Source organism: Porites lutea, chromosome 14 (assembly GCF_958299795.1).
Source record: "Porites lutea chromosome 14, jaPorLute2.1, whole genome shotgun sequence".
Taxonomy (NCBI): domain Eukaryota; kingdom Metazoa; phylum Cnidaria; class Anthozoa; order Scleractinia; family Poritidae; genus Porites; species Porites lutea.
This window is the reverse complement of record NC_133214.1, coordinates 16819361-16830433: the sequence shown is the minus strand read 5'-3', so window position 1 is coordinate 16830433 and position 11073 is coordinate 16819361. Positions and strand designations below refer to the sequence as shown.

General features: G+C 37.9%; 1 long non-coding RNA gene and 1 pseudogene across 1 annotated transcript in view; one reads left to right on the top strand and one right to left on the bottom strand.

Annotated features, from left to right (window-relative positions):
- The window catches only part of LOC140924865 (uncharacterized), an 11608-nt gene extending 905 nt beyond the window's left edge, over window positions 1-10703 (top strand). Inside the window, exons 2-3 of the long non-coding RNA XR_012164349.1 lie at window positions 4924-4976; window positions 9541-10703. This is a non-coding gene — a long non-coding RNA (uncharacterized lncRNA). The remainder of the gene's footprint in view (window positions 1-4923; window positions 4977-9540) is intronic.
- The window catches only part of LOC140924802 (uncharacterized), a 451675-nt pseudogene that overhangs the window by 130075 nt on the left and 310527 nt on the right, over window positions 1-11073 (bottom strand).

Genomic DNA, 11073 nt, shown 5'->3' with positions numbered 1-11073 from the left:
GGGATCAGAAAAAAGGGTCTGTCTTAAGGAGGTCCGTCTTTTAAAGAATCATATAAAGGAAGTAGAGGGAAGTAGGGACCAGCTCTAGCGGTCCAATTTATGGTGTAGCAAGATGTCCGTCAAGGGATTTTGTATTTTAAAATTTAGCATGAGAGCTACAGTACTCCTGGACTTACTATCATGCTGAATTTTAATATAATTATACAAATGTAGAAAGAGGTCTTTTTGTGGATGTGAGGGCACATATGTCCCTAGACTAAATTTCAAATACTTTCAATTAATATAGTTTCACGTTTTGCATTTCTGTATTCAGCCCATCGTTAACTGTGTTTGTTGTCACTTAGTCTTCTGTCACTGTTTCAAGGCAAGGTTGCTTATTAGAATTTTGCCCTATCAGAGCCTCTAGAAGGTGGGCTATTTCAATACTACGGTTAAAATGTTAACCTGCAAAGAAGTGTTGATACCAGTGGGGTTAATTTTTTCATACAAACACATTGAATATGTTGTGGCCTGCGTAAGGCAGCACACAGAAACTTTTGGCATACAGTAAAACCCCATGACTCAGAACCTGGATTTTAAGAGCCTGTTAGGCAAAAATGAGCCAGTTAAGCCCCCCTTCTACACTGTATATAAGAACCTGTTTAGCCTAAAATTTGAAACAGGTTCTTATCTAATTATGGAAAAAATTCTGTACACTTAGGTAAATATCAGATAAGTCAGCTTTCAAAATTTTCTTTGGAGACATAGGTGCCTTGTCACTCCAACTGAAATTTATATGCCAATGAGGTCAATGCTTTAGCTCCTTATCTGGTCATTTTTACATAACTTCTTATTTGGTATGCAAATTTTTTTTTCTTGGGAGGGTGTCTTTACAAACTGTCAAGGCCACCACATTGTCACTGCATGACCATTGTGTGACGTAGCATCTCATGAGAGAGTTAAACATAAACTCATCTGAACATTGTACCCTTTTGAAAGACTTTCGTAACAAGAAAAATGAGTACCATTTTTAAATTGAGGCTGTAACTTTTCAAATTCCACCATTATGAATCAAAGTGAGCAAGTTAGCCATTCTAAGCAGGTAACAATAAGCGTTATTTTCACGCACCCCTGCCCCAAGCCCTCTGCCCCCCAAAATAAAGTGTGACAGTATTACGTGACTGATTTGACCTAACCAGAAATTCCAAAAATTATTGTCGTTCTATGGGTCATAAAACACTATTAATGAGCAGTACATTTCTCAATTCTGGTTCTTAAAACTAACAAAGCAAATTTAATTTAGGTTTCATTTTTGTTTGATATTGCATTTAAAGCCTTTCTAACTGTCCTGGTAAACATATATATAAATTTTTTTGGAGGTGGTGATCTAGAATGAGCAAGGAATGGCATTTCATATGCAAAGCAAGAATTGCAATAAGATAAAAAGAGACATTGGTCGTCACATTTTAAACGTTTTTAACTTCAACATAAAGCAATGACAAACCTCAAAGCAACCCATCCTAGCATCGTTTGTAAAATGCAGTGAAAAAAAGTGCCAATGATAGCTTGAGAGACATCTTTATTCAATGGATGTACACACACACACACACACCCACACTAGAGCTCTACACACAGAGAGAGATTTGCAATCACGTTTTGGAAGGGAAAAAACTCATCAAAAGGTTTAAACTTCAACAAAAATTAAACTAAGAAAAACCACAAAAGGTACTCATCATAGCATCTTTTGAAGGAGACGATGAAAAAGCATATTATGCTAGCTTCAAACACGTCTTCATTTAATCACTGCCTTTGCTTAATGTGCATTATAATTAATAATTTATAGTGTTTATCACCATAACTAAAAACAATGAAAATTTTCGGGGGAGTTTTCCCTTACATTTGTCTCATAGGTATTGATCTAAAATAATGTCTAGGGTCAGGATTTGGAGAGCAAAACAACACAGCCCCCCACCATGAAGTCCCAGGAATACTCCCCCCTCCCTGGATTTGTCAGTAGTTAATAATAATTATTAAGTACTAACTTATTATTGATAGCATACATTTTGTGAACGGAAAATCCCGGAGGGGAAGTGCCTTACATTTGCCTAATAGGTATTGGTCTGAAATAGGTCTAGGGTCAGGATTTGAAGAATAGACATCACACCCCCACCAGGAATTGCTAGAAATACCCACAGGAGGAGAAATTGAAGGCATTTTATGAACTGGGCCTGTCTTTTGGCAAGCCAGTTAATAATAAGCTGACCTACTATATACTCTTATTAGCTGTATTGCATTTTTTTTCATAAGAACCTAAATAGTCTTAACTTGTGTTAACTACACGTATATGTACCATTTCTATAAGAACCTTTTTAGGCTAACTCTGTCTCGAATATAAAACGCAAAAACATTATCCACAAAATTTGAAAGGTGCTAAAACCGACACCAGAAGCCTATTACCCTCTGAAGCTTTCTGTGAACTAGCTTACAAATCATGTCTAACCCAAAGCACCTCTATCCCTTGTAAAAGTTAGGAAAAATGGCTGGCAGACTGCAACTCTTGTGACTTTGACATGATTGATTGGGGTAAGTCATATACCCTTGCTTTTCTATATACCAACGAATCTAAATTACGTGTTTTTCAATTTAAATTTCTGCATAGAAAATTGGCAACACACTGTTTCCTTTTAAAAACTGGAATCAAATCTAATGATCAATGCAGTTTCTGCTAAGAAAGCTCAGAAACTCTTTTGCACCTCTTTTGAGAATGTCCTTTGGTTAAATCCTTTTGGAATGAAATTGGTAACTGGATGAAAAACAGCTCTTGCTTTCTTAACGAAGAATTCTCCGTTTTGTCTTGCATAGGCCTAGTGAACGATACTACAAACCTGCTTTTCCATCATGCACTTTTAATCGCGAGGTATCACATCTATTTCTCCAAACAAAAAGGCCCTAACCCTTCATGGGAACTCTTTTTTCAAACCATTCTAAATTGTCTTGATTATGAAAGACGGTGTGCCATTTACACTTGGATTTTAAGAAAATTCAATGCAAAAATAATGGGGAGCATTTATCTGGGAAAATGATCTTTACTCATTATTTCCTTTGTCAAGATGTGCAGAGAACAGCAATCACGCTAACTCTCTAGAGGCTCTTTTGATGTTCCTAGGCGGATAATCAGTAAATGTGCGTAGTGCGTCTGTGTGCATGTATGTGTGTGGGTGCGCATGAGTATGCAAGAACTACTTAATAAGTTACTTTGGCTACTCTGTATTATAGATCTGGATTGTTTAAGTAATTCGTGTATAGTAGCAATGTAATCATTTATTTATATGCTTTGTAAGTAATGTAAATCAGTGATGCAAATAAATAAATTTTAAAAAAAAACTTGGAAAAATCTAGGTTCTTATTCGTGGGGGCAGTATACATTGCCATTCTTAGAGTTACCAATGTTGTGAACTGTCATGCTGTACAGCCAGCTCCTATATCCATCCAAGACATGTGATCCTTGAGTCACTATGTATCAGATAAACAAGGGTAAACAAGGTGTATTATGGGTAGTGTGAAAGAGGCAGATAAAAAGGACTTTGATATCAAACAATTATTTTTAAGTACTGTACAAATGTAGCGACTGTGCAGGCTGAAGACCTTACACAAATGTACTCATACAGAGTACAACAAGAATCTACACTGCTTGGTTTGGTCTTTTTTATGAAGAATAGTGCACTGCTAGAGCACCATGTTTACAGCTGAATTATGCTAAAATGTAGATTTTTCAATAGGTGAGTTAGATAGAATCCACTCTCCTTCGCTGGTTAATATCCAGTATTAAATTCCTTTATTATTATCAGCTTTTTCTGAAAAAAATTGTGAAATTTTGTTTCTGTAACCTAGCCTCCCTCACAGTATTTTTAGGAGATTTGTATATCCTCCCTTCACACAAAACGCCTGCATACCCAACATCAACATTTCTGATTTCCATTTTTTTATTCATGTGTTACATGTAACCAATCAACAGTGAGAGGTACTATGTTAATTTTTTCCAAACTTCTGCCTTAAGAGTTGTGGGCACTGTGTAGTGAGAAAAAAGCAATATTACTCTACTAAGTGTGACAAACTCTTTTATTCAACTTTGATTTTTTGTTTCCTTTATGTAAAGTGGAATTATACATGTATTAACAGCAATTCTGCCAAATTTCATCAGGTTCTTATAAGTGGATTTTGATATTTTGTCATTTGTTAACACAGCCTATGAAAGTCAACAAGAGTACTGTATGTACAGTATGCCCAAAACGTGTGCAAGCACTGAGATCACCACATGATAGGACAAAGTGATGAAAACCGAATAAATTTGTTCTGACAATTTCTGGGCATTTTTCTCAGCTTGCTCTCAATTTTTTTCTTGAAAATTCCATTAATTAGCTTCAATGTTCTCTTGATAAAGATGTATCAGGGAGTTTTTTAGTGCATGCAGCTTTATGTAATAGAAAATGTATGTGCTCAACTTCTTGCACTAAAAGCTTCAAAAAACTCTAACAAATTGAAAAAAAAACTAGAATCCATCAGAAACGAGATCTGTGCAATTCACGAAGAATAAAGTTGTTGAGATTGGAGGGGGAAACATTCAAATCACACAACAAAGCAAACTTCAACGACAAAGTCCAGACACATGGGCTTCTTATACTTCTTAATAATTATACTTCTGAAGTTCAGAATTAAAAACAGACTTCTGCCAATTGCTGCTTTGTCCTGATATCACAAACTCACATCTTGTCATTATTTATCATGAGGCTATCTTTGTTCATTTGTATATACTACTTCTAGACACTCTCTGTAACTGTATAGGTGCATGTAATAAAAGTTCTCTCGTCCGTGAATTTTAGAATGTTAATGAAAAAAAAACAATTCTTGAGTTATATTTTCTTTTTATTTTCATTTTTTGTACAGGCATGAAAGAAAACCAGGGATTAAAAGAAGCAAACAAAGGCTTGGATTAGCTGGTAAGCTTTATTGATATGTATTTTCCCTGTAATGCACTAGTGGTTAAATATTGTCCTTTGTGTAAATGTTGGTGTGTATGAAAATGCATTAGCAAAGGATACTAACATTCACTACTAGATAAAGTCACGGTAAAATGATTTATCGCTCAGAATCTTGTACCAGCGTAATAAAACATCTTGGTGGCTGTTGATTGTGTGCAAGAAGTATTTGGAAACTGTGCAAAATTTCCATGTGGTCACATGCAACAAAGAAGGTCTACCAGGAAGAAAATTGTGCATTTTTTCTGGAGACTGACTTTTCACAGAGGACACTAAGTGTCTTGTTGTCATTAAATTCTCAACAACACCAAAGCTCTCAGAGACTCTGCACAATTTTATGATTAGTGTAACAATAGCAGTCTGGCTTAATAAGGACAAACTCAGTCTTTAATGGCCACCTCAAAGCTGCTACAAAAGCACCTGTTTTTTAGGCCAAGTGGTTTACAACTACAGGCCTACCATGACACCTTTCCTTCTTTCTTTTTAAAAGAAAAAATGAAAATAAAAAAAATTTCATTGCACAATGGGCTCTTAATAACTAGTGAAAGCCCAACAACATCAGCCAAAGCACTGAACGCAGAACATTTTGAACAAACAAAGTCAGCTGTTTCAAAAGGCAAAGTGTTCAATGTCTAAGCAAGAAAAAAAAAGACAAAAAACCCAATTTTTCAACTGTCTCCTGCAATCATCAGGTGTAGTCAAGCACAATCTTTTAAATAGCCAGGTGGATTTGACAACCAACCTGGGGCCCATTTCTCAAATGCCCCGATAATTAAAGCTCTTGTTGTTTACATGCAAGATAGAGGTTTCAATAGTTTTACATCTAGCATGATAAAACTATCACTTAGTGAAACAAAATGAAGTAGTTTGCTGTCCAGGACTGGTGCTCTTATTCTTTTTATTTTGATTTGAATATTTGAATTTCGGGCCCGAAAAGTTACCGGGACTTTCGAGAAACCGGCCACAGCTCTAGTGATCCTATTTTCAACTGGCTGAGACTTGTTAAGTGTTATGCATAGAGGTTGGGCCTTGCTAGATAGTGCAACTGGGGTTTTGGTCGGCTGGCACTGGTGGGAATGACTGACCCTCTATTGGCTGAAGTCCATGGAGTTTCTCTGGAGAGGCTGCCAAATCCGGGGGTTGCAGGGCTACAGAGAGCCTCTCAAGGTTGTGAGCTGTAGAATGGCTGTCTGCTCCTGCGGAGGATTCTTTCATCTTCTGTCTTTACGTCATAGGATCGCATATCTGCTAGTTCTCCTATTTCTGTTTTGAACCATGTCTGGCTCTTATCACGGGGAAGTGGCATTACTCTGACTGTCTCGCCTTTCACCAATGGCAAGAGCTGCTTGAAGGTGGGTTCACGTACATTGCCCAAACATGTGCTGAGCTGGCGAGGTGTTAAGCCCCTCTATTGGGGTGTTTCTTCAGCTTAGCAGAGAAAGAAAATAACCAGCTCCTGATGTTTTGGCTTTCTTGATTAAGCTCTTCGCAGTCTCGACTGTGTTTTCTACTCGTCAATTGCTTTGCGGTTAGCCCTGGGAGCTGGTTACATGCTCAGTCCCAGATGATCACAAAAAGTTCTCAAATTGCCACTTAGCAATTCATTAGGTGCTCCATGTGTGACAAAATGTCTCTTAAGTTTCTTTGTGATGACAGTTCTTGTTTTGCTGTGTAACTAATCCATTTCGAAATACCCAGAGTAATAGTGTACTGTGCAGAGATAATTCTTGTCATCAAGAGTGAAGATGTCAGTGGCAACTTTCTCCCAGCCGGCCTTGATGTTGGGTAAGTGGTTGTTTGGTCTAGTTACTCTGGTTACTCTGAAGTGACATACAGACGTCACATTTCTGGGTGTAGTCAGTGATTTCAGCATTCATGCCTGGCCAGTATACTGTCTCCCGTGCTCTGCATAAACAGCCTAGCAACCTGATATGGGAGTCGTGTAGCTTCTGCTTGATCTTTTTCCTCAGGGTCTGCGGTATGATGCATCGCTGGCCCTTGAATATTACACCATCATGTACTGAGAGCTCATCTCAGATTTCAAAGTACTGTATTTCCTAGAATAATAGCCGTCCCTTGATTAGTTGCCTGCCTCGAATTAACCCCCCCCTTTGACAGAAATACTTAAAATAATCGCCTCCTTTGAATAATCGCCCCTCCCCTGCCCCTCTCATCATCTTCTCTTCCTTTTATCCCCCCCCCCCCCCTGTCAAATTGAAGTGCAATGAGATTCAGCAAAACTGATCAGTGACGATTCAAGCTCTGAAAATATTAGTCAGGGAACTAAATTTGGAACACTTTAAAAGCACATGATCAGTTTATTTGGCATGATTATTTTTTTGATTTAATGGAAAAATAAAACAAAATATCATTTTTTAGGACACGACTGCCAGTGAGCAATATTGAGATAATTGGCTCCCTCAAATAATCACCTTCTTTCGAATAATTGCCCCCTTTTTGTGTGAAAAAAGAAATATTATTCAAGGAAATACAGTACTGGTGAATGGCTGCTGGTTGTTCATCCTTTGTATCTGGGACGCCATCCAAGATTGCTTTCTTTACAAACGGTAGAGTTGGATCACAAGCCGTCTCTCTCTGAAGTTCGTTAAGCTGGTGGTCTGGAACAGGAAGGAAGTGAGTGGCATTTATGCACTCCACCTCTGATTTTGAGGCTGATCACTCATAGTCCTCTGAATAAGCTCTTGACAGGGTATCAGCTAGCAGCGTCTCCTTGTAGCGTATTTCACAGTCATATTGTTGAAGCCGCAACAGTAGGTGCTGTAGTCTCTTGAAAACTGATACCAGAGTCTTCTGCTAAATGGAGACTAATAGTTTGTGATATGTCCAGAGGATGACTTTCCGAACATACACATGGTGGTGGTTGTGTTCCATGCCGAAGAGCCGAAGACCTGGGCCAGCAATTCCTTTCAAATCTGTGAGCACTTCCTTTCTGCATTCTCCATTGTGGGTGCTCTGCTTGCATTGGCTGGCCTAGCTGCACCAGTACAAAGCCAGGTCCATCTCTAGATGCATCTCCTTAGCCTTCGTTTGGGTCACTCTTACTGAAGTACTTGAGTACTTGAGTACAGCTTTAGAGACAGCATCTTTAGTTTTCTCAAAGCCATCTTCCTGTTCGTGAGTCCAATATCACTCAGCTTTCTTATGTGTTAGATGGCACAGTAGCTCACACAGTTCTGATAGGTCTTGTAGGAACTTAGACAGATACTTCACAAGCCCAGTGAATCTCTGTCGGTCACTCCATCTTAATAAGTGCTTTGACTTTTTTAGGATCTGCTTTAAGCCCATTCCTTGTCATTACATGCCCGGTGAATGACACTTCACTGCACTTCAAATGGAACTTCTTCTTGTTCAGCTTGATATTTCTCGCTCTGCAATGATCAAGGAGGTTCCTCAGATTTTGATCGTGCTCAAGGTCAGGCTTTTCATCAGTGTCCCCCTGCCCAATGATGAGTAGAAGCACCTAATGAAATTAATTTGTAGACAGCAAGTTCTACCAACCTCTTCTAGTCCTGCTACAAGTGCAAGGTCGTCTGCAAATCCAGGCTTGGTAAGATCTCGCATAGGTTGTCTTCTGCTCTGACTAGGCTGATTTGGTAAACCCCACTTATTTAGGCTGTCGGGGAACAGATGCAGAAAGTAGTTGAGCACAATAGTGAAGTAACAGCAACAAGGGTGTAACCTTAGTACCCTGCTGTATCGCCAAAGAATGTGGTTTCTTCTCAGGACCAATTGAGTAGCTCAGTTTCCTCATAATAGTGACTTTGACTCAGCAGCAATTGGTTAAAGTTGAAGTGGAAGTGTGTCAGATATTGCGTACCTGCTTACGTGTTCAAGGCTTTCCTGCCTACGATTTCCACCGCACCTTACCAATTAACGCCTTTATTATAGACTCGGTCTTATTTTGCCACAAAACATATTCAAGTTTAGCAAAAAATTTAACCCTTGGAAGGGCTAATGGCAGAAAGATGACCATTGCTTTTTATTTCTTTTGTTCTCTTAATGGAACTCAAGTTCAGATGAATTTGAGAGGTTTCTTGATAGGCAAATAACTTCTGCTCTATTATATTGAATTCACGGCTGCTATGTTAGAAAAAATCTGAAACATCACACATACTGGAAGAGTAGTGTAGGATATTACAAGAGGCCGTACCTTACAGAAAGTTCTTTTTATAGGTCTTTACTGGAAAATTTTGATGTTTTTGGATCCCTAGTTGATTATGGGAGGTGGTCTCTTGCAATGTAAAAGAGTTGTTGTCACATGGAACTTATCATTAACAGTTATGTTATGGGGAAGGGAGGTAAGAGGCTGGGTATTTTGATTTTGTCAAATACAAAATGCAAGTTCCATGTTTACTACATTTAGTAGTGGGTCTAGAGGTGGGAATTTTCAGCCACAGGTGGATAAGTCACTTTTGTACCCCATTCTCAAATGCTTCAGCCCACCAACCCCATACTGCCAAATGAAGTATCAACAGGTCCTAATATTGATCCATTATCTTTGCAGATTTTGTACCTAAAGATGCTCTATTCAGAAGAGAGGTCAGGTTTTCCATGGACAGAACCCTGTCACAGAACAGTACTTTCACAAATTAAGGAACTAGAAAGAGAAAACAATTGCGTCATAATATTTGGTTCAGTAAATCAACGTTTTGTAGTATTGATATTAACATTAGGAAAGAGGATAAGGGTAGGGATCAAATCATAAAGATCTGTAAATGTTTACTACTTGTCAGTACGATGGTAGGCAGTCAAAAGGAAAATAATTGTATCTTTACTTAAATGTTGAGCTCCTCATAAGAGTCAGGCAATTTTCAAAGATACACCTTGTCTTTTTAACCAACTTTTATTAAATTGCTCCAAATTCAAGATGGTATTTTTTCTGAAAAATAAATTTATGGGCGTGATTCCTCAAATTTCTTTCATTCATTGTTCATTATTAAATCAAGTGTCAGATAATTAACAAACTTAAGGCAAGAATTCATACGGCTGGGATATTTGCTCTCCTCACCATTTATCCTGGAAGAGACTTTACATGAAATGGTACTAATTGGGAAGGCAAATGCTAGGTGATTTCCTTTTTTATTTGCTAGCATTTTTTACTTTTTTGAGACATTTTCCTGAAATTTGTATCCTACCCATGAATGTCAACCATAAAAAAATTCCCTATTATGGTTTATCATGGCGTCTAGGATATAAAAGATATGGGAGTGTTATATAATGATTTATGGTAACTCCTACATGGAAACCTGGACCTAAGTTAGTTTTTTAAGTTCTTACCCGTATTTCATTCAATAGGAATGTTACCCAAGCCCAATTTAAATAAATAACTAGGTTTGAGGTTACCTAATAGTTCCAGGGTTGTCACTAAGATTTCAAGTTGCCGGGTAAATGCCACAAGTAGGCGGGGAATCAAACGGCTAGGGATTTCTTTTGATTCTATTTTTCTTCTATTTTTGTATGAAAGTAGCTGGGGACCACATTCATAGTAGCCGGATGAGATCCCCGGCCTCCCAGCTCTTAATGACAGCCCAACTAATACACTGTAAACACGAACTATTATTATCATTATGTACTTGGGATGGATTCCTTCAATTTAGATCTTAGGCGGGGTTCTCCCTCGTCTTCAGTGCATGGTATAAAGCAACTAAAATAAATGTGCAAAATTAAGTGCTCATTAGTATGGTCCGATTTTATTTTATAAATTGGTATGTTTTGTATAACGTCTCTTCAGCAGTTGTGCATGTGTTGCTATTATTTCTACGTATCACCGTCACAAAGGCTGGTGAAATCACGTACCAAACATATTGTATTAACTTACTGGGAAAATGGCATACAATGTATCACATAGATTTTTTTTTTTTCAGCTATAAACTGAAAATTTAAAAGAAAATAGCATTCTTTGAATGAACAGATCATGAACTTCTCCTGAATCAATTGTCCTCCTCTCATATTTACAGTATCTGGATGTTTGCCTATAGATGCAAACCTGTGGGGAATGTTATCTCTATTGCACTTCCTCTTCTCTCAGGAAACAGGG